This window comes from Macrobrachium rosenbergii, chromosome 13 (assembly GCF_040412425.1).
Source record: "Macrobrachium rosenbergii isolate ZJJX-2024 chromosome 13, ASM4041242v1, whole genome shotgun sequence".
Lineage (NCBI taxonomy): Eukaryota > Metazoa > Arthropoda > Malacostraca > Decapoda > Palaemonidae > Macrobrachium > Macrobrachium rosenbergii.
This window is the reverse complement of record NC_089753.1, coordinates 61,102,762-61,114,234: the sequence shown is the minus strand read 5'-3', so window position 1 is coordinate 61,114,234 and position 11,473 is coordinate 61,102,762.

The following is an 11,473-nucleotide window of genomic DNA, read 5'->3' as shown; positions in this document are numbered from 1 at the left end:
GAGAAGAGCCAGAGAGGCAAATACGGCGGAAGTTCGTGAGGAGTCATTACAAAGGCCTACGTAAATAACCCCAGAAAAATGGAGACAACGGGTTCCGAGGTCTTGCCAAGGAAGTCGGCTGGTCTTGGACGGAATGGGCATGTCACAAACCCAGTCCGGGCACGCGCTGGTTCGGGACTCCTTGGCCTGCACGACGCTTGAGGAATCTCTTCACAATCTGACCATGCTAGAAGACCTTTTCCAATGTGTGCCAGGGCCCCTTGCGGTATATCTTAACGATAAGCAGCCCTCCACACTTATGGAAGCTTGTCGCATGGCTGATTCGTGGGAAACCTTCAATCAGTCGCATAGCACCTCTCAGAAGCGAATCATCCCTCCGGCTCACCTCTCTCGAACTCCACTTCGCTCAAGAATGGACTGCCTAGCAAGACCATGTGCAACTATTGCAAGAAGGGGGCCAGTGCTGAAGCTGGAGGCCGATACAAACTCGGCACTAATAAGCAGCCTAACCCTTACCAGCCAGAACTCCGCCCGATTCATCTGCTCAGCCCTCTCCCCTCCAACAGTTACTGCAGGCCACCGAGCCCATCCAAAAGGCCCGCAGAAATCCTGTGGGGCTGCTAGCCACTACAATGTTGATCGCCTGTCCACATCATGTCCCCATCACCAAATTTGTCAACCTAATCAGCATTTCATTTTCTGCTGCTGGTCCAAGACCGATCCTTTACCTCGAGACTGGAAACCCAGTACATCTCGGTGGCCCTCTCAGAGCACTGCTGCCCATGACCCTTCCGGTCTCAGTAGACACTGGCGGCAGAGTTATTAGCCTGATCGGCCAGGGCTCATGCCAGCCGGTGCTGTGGTTGACGAAGAAACGCGGTGGGAAATGAAGTGGATAGAGGGCCACACCATCACCGTTCCTACGGTCCAACTCCAGGTTATGACACCTTGGGGCACGATACCCCACCGCCTCGGCGTGGTAGGTGGAATTCGGCCCGGAGTGGTCTTCTTGTTGGGTCGATCTTCGCGAAGCTCACCACCAACGCCAATTCGCAGCCACGTTACCTCCTCCACGGAAACCCCAGTTGTAACTCCCAAAATGACAACCTCCACCTTCCGCCCACCAAAGTGGTCCGGCGAAGGCACCACCCAACCTATTTTCAGGCCCAGTTCTTTCCAATCGCCAAGGGCTGGCTCCACCAAGAGGTCCTCCCCTCCACAAGAGAGATTCAGGAGGAGCAGTACCGCTGCAGGACGGTACGGGTGCAGACCACTCCACAACTGGGGAGGGCTGCTCAAGGCAAACGCCCAGCCGACGCCCTGAACAAAACTTCAGGAGAGGCTCTCCGCTGGGGCAGGAATTCGTCGCGAGCCAAACCCAAGTCAGTCTCGAGAGGGGTATTGCACTCTCCGACCTCTTTGTCAGGCATGCTTGACCTCAACTGCCAGTGCCACTTGCGAGCACCGAGTAGCACCCGTCCGCCACGGACGTTGAGCTACCAGTGAAAGGCCCCTATGCCGGTCTTAAATCATGAGGCGAATCCTCCTCCGGGAGATTTAGGATTCCCCATGCAGTTGATCATCGCTACTGAGAGCCTCCAGCACCGAAACTTCTTCTTGCAAGATTCTCTTTGCAAAATTTCAATCCAGGGATGAAGCCCTGGAGGATCGAAATGGTACCTCCCTTGGAAGACCAGGAACTGCATCCTCGGACGCAGAAGTCGAGATCGCCTCTCGTCTGCTGAGCGAGCCGAGTAGGAGTCCTCCCGCAGCTTTTGCAGTTGCCCTCCTGACTTCGCGCCTGCCAGCCCTTCTGGCCTGTCCCCGGAGTTGGTGCTCTCATCACCTGCTAGGCCAGCTACTGATAGGCCTTGGAGTGAAACCAAGAAGGAAGAAGAAGGGGCGGAAGAGATTCAGTAGCTGTCGAAGCCATACATTATCCTGGCACTAGTGCCCTTCGGCACAGTGCCTCAACATCTAAGAGTGATCCTGGCCCCTTGCCCAGAGAAGGTAGCCAGTGTGATCTCTTCCTTTTATTTGTACCTAGCCTAGGCCACCTTAAAGTACAGTACATCAATTTAGTAACCTTGTTCTTTCCACTTACCACCGAGCCGCAGTAATCATGTAAGTAGCCTAACTAATTTCAGTAATCTCAACTATTGTGAAACGAGCCACGATGCCTGCGGACACGCATGGCCCAAGACCACAGTGAGGCACCATTTATCATAAGGAGGCAAACCTCATGAATTAACTAGTAAATTTTAATTGTATTAACATAAACCATGTTGTAATTTACAGAATATTAACTCTATGTTGCTACGGTCGGGTTAGATAGGCTAGGCTAGAATATCATAGAATGTACCACTAGGCTAGGTCTAAAACACATCTTGGATTGTAGGAGGTGGCCTATAAAAACCGTGAGCACCTTCTAGTACTATTAGAATTAGGTTAAGTAGTGATTATAGCTCATATATCCTATCTAGGGTTGTAGTTCTAGCTAGGTAGGCTTTAACCAGGACTAATCTGCTCAGGGGAAGGAGAGTAACCTACGAGAGGCGAACAGCTTAGTAAGCAGACCTTCACGCTCGAAAAGGGAGTGAAGGCCCTCTTAAAGGGGGGAGCTTTTATAAATATTTACGCTGTTCGCCCTCGAACATTTAGGGATAGAAATATCAGCCTGACTGAGACAGGGAAATTGCTTTGTCCCACGATAGGTAGCATTTAGGCATTTAACCCCATAGGCTGGAAAGTTTGTAAACAAAATATGTTAGGGCATTAGGGACCTAAGCCTCAGAGAGGGTTTACGCCAATGACCCTAGTTGGTGGTGGCCCTTAAGCTTTATTCTATGCATTCGACGATGCCTTTGTCAAGGTCGGACGTTCGGGCAGAGGTCCTCCTCTGAAGAACGTAAGCGCAGGCCGGGTCAGTGAGAGAGATTCCAGCGGTCGCTGAACCAGGGTAGACGCTGGCGTATGCGTCTTCTAACGATATTCTTTATTCTTTATTAGCTTTCTCCTACGTCTATCTTAATTAGTGAATTGGGAAGACTGCCAGAATACGACTCCCTGAGGTCCTCGTTTGCGCAGAGCTTAACTGACGTCACCACGGTAAGTCCGATTCTAAGAAGCTTCGCGAATTGACTAGTACTTTCTGTATTTCACATTTTTTTGTTTAATAAATAGGAAAGAATAATTAAAATAAATAAATAAATAAACATAAACAAAAATAAAAATAAAAAAATAAAATAAATAAATACAAATAAATAAATAAATAACTAAATTGAAAATAAATAAATAAATAAAAATAAGTAACTGAAAATTTATGAATAAAATTAAATAAAAAATAAATGAAAATATATAAACAAAATTAAATAAATAAATTAATAAATAAATTATTAAAACTAGATAAATAAAAATAAATAAATATTGATTAATAAATAAAAAATGATAATAAATAATTTAAAAATAAATAATAATAAATACATAAAAAATAAAAAATAAAAAAATAAATGAACAAATAAACAAATAAATAAATGAAATAAATATATAAACAAATAAACAAACAAACAAACAAACAAACAAATAAATAAATAAACAAATCAGAAAAACAAAATAAATAAAAACAAATAAATAAAAAATAGAATAAAAATAAATAAATAAAAATAAAAATAAAATAAAGATAAAAATAAATAAAAATAAAACAAATTAATAAAAAATAAATAAATAAATAAAAAAATAAAAATAAATAAATGCAAATAAATAAACATCTAAATTGAATTGTAATCCAAAACAAGTTGTGGGTAGAGTCAGCTCCGACGCCACATTTAAAAAACAAGAACCCTCTGCATGCGACCCTTGGGACCAACTCCTACTCACAGATTTTGGGTAGGGAAGCAAAAACATAGACTATGCAAACATCCAAAGTATATTAATCATTTTTATATGTACACTGGCCAGGCTAGAATATAACTATATTTACGGGCTTTAATCTTCCTTAGATGTCTTTGTCATTAAATAAAAAAATAAAAAACCTTTTAAGATGTTGGATCCGGTGGAAATTCGAACGATAATGATGAAGAACATTATTGAGCCACATTTACAGTTAACTATGCTGGGATTTTTCTCAGAAATCTGTCAGGAGCCTGGTGGGTGAGGCAGTTGCATGCTCCCTCTCGTTTGGAGTTTTTGTTGTCTTTGCGCACGGAGAGAAAATTAGTGGATCGTTTTGAAAACAATGAACAACTTTACTAGTCTCTCTCAATGGAAATTACTCAATCATATTGTCAATGGCTGGCGTTGTCGTCCGCTGAAGACTTTACTCGTGTTCTTGGTCAAACAAAACATGCTTTGTTTAATTTACATTTTTTTTTTATATACTTTCATGTTACTATATTACTATCATTTGCTAAGGGCAAAGGTAATCTTGTCACATCTTGGTTCCACTTAATTTTTAATTACTAAAATTTGGCCCACTTCAGTAATCTGGATAACTTGCTTCCTGTCAAAACACCAAAGCTAATGTTCTTTTTTTTAGAACCGAACATTCCCGTTGCCTTCCATTCACTTGATTCCTGGCTTCGTTTCCCATTTATGAAAACTAAAACGTAAGACCTGGTTTAATTCCTTTGCCATGTCAATTTTTGTTGATCACATGAAAATAGTTTTTATTTAATTTCTTAAGGACTTTACTGGCCTTCATAGAATATTCGATTTACCAGTGATTAGACTTGAATTGGATGTTAATGTACCACAAATTTCAACTGATCAGTTCCATTTGCAACCATCCCTCCAAAGAAAAATCACTACTCTGAAAAATAAATTATGTTAAAATTTAGTACAAAGATAATCTCAACGTGTTAAAAGATAATGCCATAAAAAATTGAAACATGAAATACCTGATAATTCAAATCACAGACCCAGTTGGGTATCCGTATATTAAAAGAATTATAAGTATAAGGCCCATAAAAAGCTAAACAAATAAACAAGTGCGGTTCACACCAAACACAATAATGTATATATTTGAGACCTAAATAATGAAATAAACAAAAACAAAAAATATGCCGATGAGAAAGTCCCCCTCACCCCAAAAGCCTACTATAAGAAATACATGTTCAGAACCCAGTAGACAAAGTTGCAAACTGTAGTTCACCAAATAGGACCACAATACATAAAAGGAAATGAATATTGCACTATACTCTCGAACTCCAGTGTAAACAAGAAAGTGCATGAGTTGTTTGAACCTCGGTTTACTTACGGTTGAATTTTCGCAGATTATATGAGTATGAAAAGTAGCAAAATATTTAAGCCTGCTTCACCTTCACTTTCAGGTGGTTGCTGAAAAAAGTAGTAAAAAGGCAATGTAGACGATAATGAACAAATGTAAAGGCAGCTGCCCCATACCTGATATAGCCCGTGTTGCAAAGTAAAAATGTAGAAAATCGGACAACCTGAAATTTATAAGGAGAAATAAAAAACTGGGAGAAATCACAGATATAACAAAATTATTCTCTGAACTCTGTACTCTGCTATTAAACTATGTTCACTACCAGCTGCATAAATAAAATATGCATAAATTATCAGCGCAGAGACAGTAAATACATCACCAACCGGCGAGATAAAATATGTAAATATAAACCTAGCCTTTTACATCCTTGATCTAAACAACGACTGCGGTCTAACGCCAGTCACCTAAAACACCTACTCCGAGCCACGGTGATGTTTCTACTAACCACAAGAAAAATATTGGCTGAAATCCAGAAGATAATAATCTTAGTGTTCAACGACTGGTTAAAAAAGTAGTACAAAAAAAATCTTAAGAAATGATCTTCAAAGACAGGAACGTCCCCTTCAGTGTAAAACACTTTCATGTGACATTTCATATGCATTAGTACCTCGTCAAACCTGAAAAAGACTCTCATCACTAAGCCAGAGTCAAGATCTCAGCAAGTCTCCTTCAGGGGAAGATGGGTTAGTGGGACTTTAATGATATAGCGATCATCTATAACAGCACCTGATGGCTAAAAAATAACACCTCTCTATCACCTCCCCCCCATAAATTCCTCTAAATACTATCTTTCGAAAAGCCCACCTCCCAAGATGAGTGAGTTACTACTTTGGAAACATCAGGACTTAAAATGAGACACTGAAGATACACTAGACCAGACATATTTTTATCCACAACAACTCTAGATGTACAGAAAAAGGCCGAAGAAAATGAGCAAGATAGAAACAAATTCTTTCAGCGTATGTCCAAACATAAGTGGAAATACGAAAAAGAAAACCTCGTCTCATCTCAATTGAAGGAAAACTACAGAATTTTGCTAGTGAACGTCATCTCAGAGGATACTTCATTCTAATGTAGCAAAGCCGTGAGTAAGAGGCAGCGTCTATAAACTTACTGATTTATTGAAAACAAACAACAGAACAGTCAAGGGCTCTTGCGAGCGGAAATGTAGAGCCTGACACGAGGCGAACAATATAGAAAATAGTACACAGTCAACTGTTTGTTTGAGAATGGAGAATGGTACGTAATTCTATGTACAAGTTGCAAGCAGAGTTCTAATAAATATATCTGGAAAGCTGACAGTGTGTTACTCCATTAGGAATGAAACATTTGACCTGATATCATTATGAACGATAGTATACATAAAAGGATGTATGGTGTCGGCTCTGTTTCTTACATGTGTGTGCTTGGTGCGTATGTCAAGCGGTGCTTGTTGTGGGGAGCGGATGGCCGTGGAGTATGAGTTCGGACGGCCAGGTAAGATGGACGATTGTGTAGGTCCGTGTGGGACCTTACATTCCTTTCCAGAGGAAATCTACCAGCCACTGATAAGGACAACATCAGATTACTTGAGCATAATGCAAATAATATGGAAGAAACAAGATGTATCTGAATAACACTTCCCAAAAGGATTCCACACAAACCAAACTGAGCGTCTTTGCCAAAAAGTGGCATTTCAGGTCAGAAATGAGTTTGTCACCATAAGTCTCAGCTTACAGAAAGATTGAAGACAGGAACATATTTCGAGGATCGTTTCTCAAGGAGTTTTTAAAGGTTTCACGAATAATTCTTGGTCATAATGTTAGTTCAACTAAGTCTCTCTCTCTCCCCAACCTCTCTCTCTCTCTCTCTCTCTCTCTCTCTCTCTCTCTCTCTCTCTCTCTCTCTCTAGAAACATATAATTGACTTAACAATTTAAAACAGACTTCTTTTCGTTTTAACTGTGTTCGTGAATTACCGACATTTTTAGAGTTTAATACACAGTCCTTTTTAACCATGAAGGTCATAAACTGTAGAATAAAAGGACACATCTACCGAGAGAGTTCACGTAATTTTTATGACCTTAAGAAACCAAATTTAATGTTTAAACAGAAGAAGTAAGTTTAAGTGTTTGAATATCAACATTACAGTTAAAAACAATTTCTTTGCTCTTCTTTGGTTAAGTCGAGATAATTAATAATATTTCAGAAAATTTGGATCTGCATCACCGATAAAGACGATGCAAGAATTAGTTTACTTTAGTATTTTCCTGGCCACATCCTCCTTTACGTATTGAAACAGGCATTATGATGCCAAAAATGCTGCGTGTTGAGTAATATTACATTTGTAAGTCAATTAAAAAAAAAAGACACTCACGTGTCTAAAATATAGAAAACAAATAAGCTAATGGTAACCTGAAAATATTTCTCTTGTTAGGAAATATGAAATATCATTTATCTTTAAAAAAAAAAAAAAAGGAAAAGTTTTGGAGACTAACGGAAGGATTAATATTTTTCCTGGAGGCCAAATCACCTAAGTTGGTTTCTGGAGGCTTTCCAGAAGTTGAGATCCTGAGAGAGATTGCAAAGGTTACGTTCGGCCAAATATTTTTTCAAAAGGGCAAGAACTTCGGCAACGATTTTTCTTACGTTGGTGTTGTTTTAAGATTTAATATTGTAGCTTCTAGTACTTCTACTACTATACTATTATTACTAATATTGGCATTTTTCTTTTAGAGGAAAAAATGTATTTTCAGGACAATGTAGCTTCGAACGAAAAAGGATATATATAACTGAATTCAATGCTCTTTCATCTTCTGACTGCTAAATGATGGATGAAATATGTTAGTAATTATACGACTTTATTTTACTTGCACTTTCCATATTCTTCAGCATTAAAATCCTTCATCTTCAGTTACTAGAATCATATTCATCATCGAAGCTATTACTTAGAATCATTCTCATTCATATTATCGGAACTGTCGAAGTTGCACTTATCAGAAAATCACCCATTCTACCACATCTTCACAACGTCGCTTTTACACAATTCTTAGGCGTTTCACACAGCATTGGAGAAAGAGTGAATTATTGCAATCCTGAGTAATTCATCCCAGAACCCAGCAAATCTAGATCTTGGCGAATCACCAACCGAATAACCAGAAGTTAACTTTATTTCAAGCTGACGCTTTGACTAATTGCATTTCTCGCTCACTTCCTTCACCCCATTACAGAGATCCCAAGTCTGGCATGGATTGTCCTCCTTTATAATTTGTAATGAGACTGAATTTAATACATATAACAAAACCAAAAATGATAAATGAGTAGATTAAACATACGCTTACGGATGCTTAATCTACTCAAGATTAAGGAGGCAGTTGCAGGCGGTATGACGTTTAATAGCAATATAGTGATTTTTGTCCTTGGCTTACGTGAAAGGCTGGGAAAGTTACATACAACTCCTCACCTAGTATCCCTCGGTGGTGAGAAGCCTACAAAGCAGTTCAGAATACCAAAAGATGCATCATGAGAGTGAGTCACGTCTTTGGTTCATGCATAAAGTCAACCTTGAATTCACTTCATTGTGATATATATATATATATATATATATATATATATATATATATATATATATATATATATATATATATATATATATATATATATATATATATATATATATATATGTATGTATATAATTAACTTTATCACTTACATAATTGCTCTGTGCATTGATACAATTAGTGACAGGACCTCATTAGAACTGGATGGTATTTAGCAGAGATATTTAACCAGCAAAAGTTAAAAGCTTTCGAGGACTAACAGTCCTTAATGTCAAGTATACGTAGAATGACCGAACACGTAATCCAGCTGTATCTATATGTGTATGGGGGAGTGGATTAAAGTCCTTGTTTTTCCAGTTCTGTATACAGGCTTCTTTTATCCTTTGAATACGCTCCTTCTCCTGTGTGGCCCTGCCCTCGTGACCTTGGCCTTTCTCTGTATGCTATTTCTTGTCGGTGCGCATGGTTCATGTGAGCTCATGTTTTTTGTGTCCCCTTGTCTATTATGGTGTCTACAATTTTTTCTTGATAGGCTATCTTCAAATCCATTTCAGTGTCAGTAATCATATATATATATATATATATATATATATATATATATATATATATATATATATATATATATATATATATATATATATATATATATGTGTGTGTGTGTGTGTGTGTGTGTGTGTGTGTGTATGTATATGTATATATATATATATATATATATATATATATATATATATATATATATATATATATATATATATATATATATATATATATATATATATATATATATATATATATATATATATATATATATATTATATATATAACTTGTCATTTCCCTTTTGCTTTGGATTACCCTTCCAATAATCATACTATTCCAGAAATTTTTTGCTAGTCACATGCCTCTCACCTAGTTGTAACCCACTACAGTAGACTAACAACCAGGTACACATTTAACCTGAAAATCTGAGAACGTGGGGATAAGTAGAAAAACGATTATGATGGTTTGCAATTCATGAAAGCTGGCAAGAATATTTTGCAATGGGTCGGGCATGAGGATGCATTTAAGAGAGCAGGTTGATTTGGAGGCGTTACGAGGAGGGAGACGGGTATTGGGTAAATGGAGAGGAAGAGGCACAGGAGAAGAAACATATATCCAGGAAAAGCAAGAGTGCGCGCAAGACAGAGGTGACCGACCGACGTGTGTAAGAGCGTGCTAACATTGTGGAAATTTTCTTCCAATGATTTCATCTACCATTCATCTACGATTCATCAGTCCAATGTGGCAGGGACTATTTCTTGTTTTTTTTTTCTGAAATAAGATGTAGGACAAATGAAAAATGCTTCTTACTTCGACGCTCACCTACAAACAGGTAAGATCATTTTTCACATGTAACCCATGTGGCCTCATTACCGTAGTCGTGGAGACAAAGTAAGGCCGTGAATATAAAATCTAAAGTTGACGTAAGGCACTGTTGTCCAAACTGTTCTGCACAAACCTTAAAAAAAATGTATTATATAAGCAGAAAATTAGAATATTTAGCAGAAAGGACATACCTTTTGACACAAAAGCATTACAGTTACATACTATTCAAAAGGGTGGTAAAATAAAAGTAGAGACTTAATTAACACTTATTCTGAATAGAACCCGCATATTTTGAAATAAGAACACTATAAATATTTCCAGAAATGTAGAAAACATATCTGCAGCACATACGACCTTTGGGAGAAATCATAACGGCATCCTTGCAAGCTGAGATCTCTGTTGTCCCTCGAGAAACAAATAAGAAGTGAAATTTGCCCAGCACATTTTATTTCACGAATAAGTACTAAAAATCACCCACACTTTATAACTAATTTCATGACAGTTTTTAATTCCCTTGAATTGGCACCACATACCATTTTTGGTATCTTAATGAACATAAAGAATGATGGGGGAACACACTGTAAAGATAAATCTGCATTGTTCAAGGACATAGTAGATAACTGAGGTAGGCATACTCAATAAATACCACAGGCAGACAAAGGAGAAAATAAAAGAGCAATGCAAGGAACATTTACGCGACAGTATCCACCATTGCAGAGGAAAAGGGACGAGAATGGGAACAGTAAGTTTTGGGGTCATTAACAACCGAGCAGTAACCGTAGCAGTAAATGTAAGGAAAACGAATACCTTGAAGCGATAGTAACATCAACAACTACACTAAAATGTAATGGAAACGGGTGTCGAAGCTCCAACAGCCACGAAGAGTTCCTGAGAAGACAAATCTCATCCTTTTCCGCTTTCAGCTTTGCTGTTTCTTCTCCGAGACTGTCCGTCCCGGAGAGGAAACTGTTATCTATTTTTTCCGCTTAACTCCGGATCGAAAATATTACCTTCTCCGTAGTTTTCATTAAGTCCCTTTGCCCAGGAAAATGCTGATTTTCCTTTTCTCGTGACAAGCATTGCGGTCAGCTTCTTTGTTTGCTTGTTTTAAATAAGATGGTGGGATTTCAAGTAAATAGAGCGATCGGGTTTGCTTGTGACTGAAACTATAACGAACAAAAGAAAATTGTATTTGGTAATTGAATACATAACGACAAATTTGGTAAATTCGTCAGAGAGAGAGAGAGAGAGAGAGAGAGAGAGAGAGAGAGAGAGAGAGAGAGAGAGA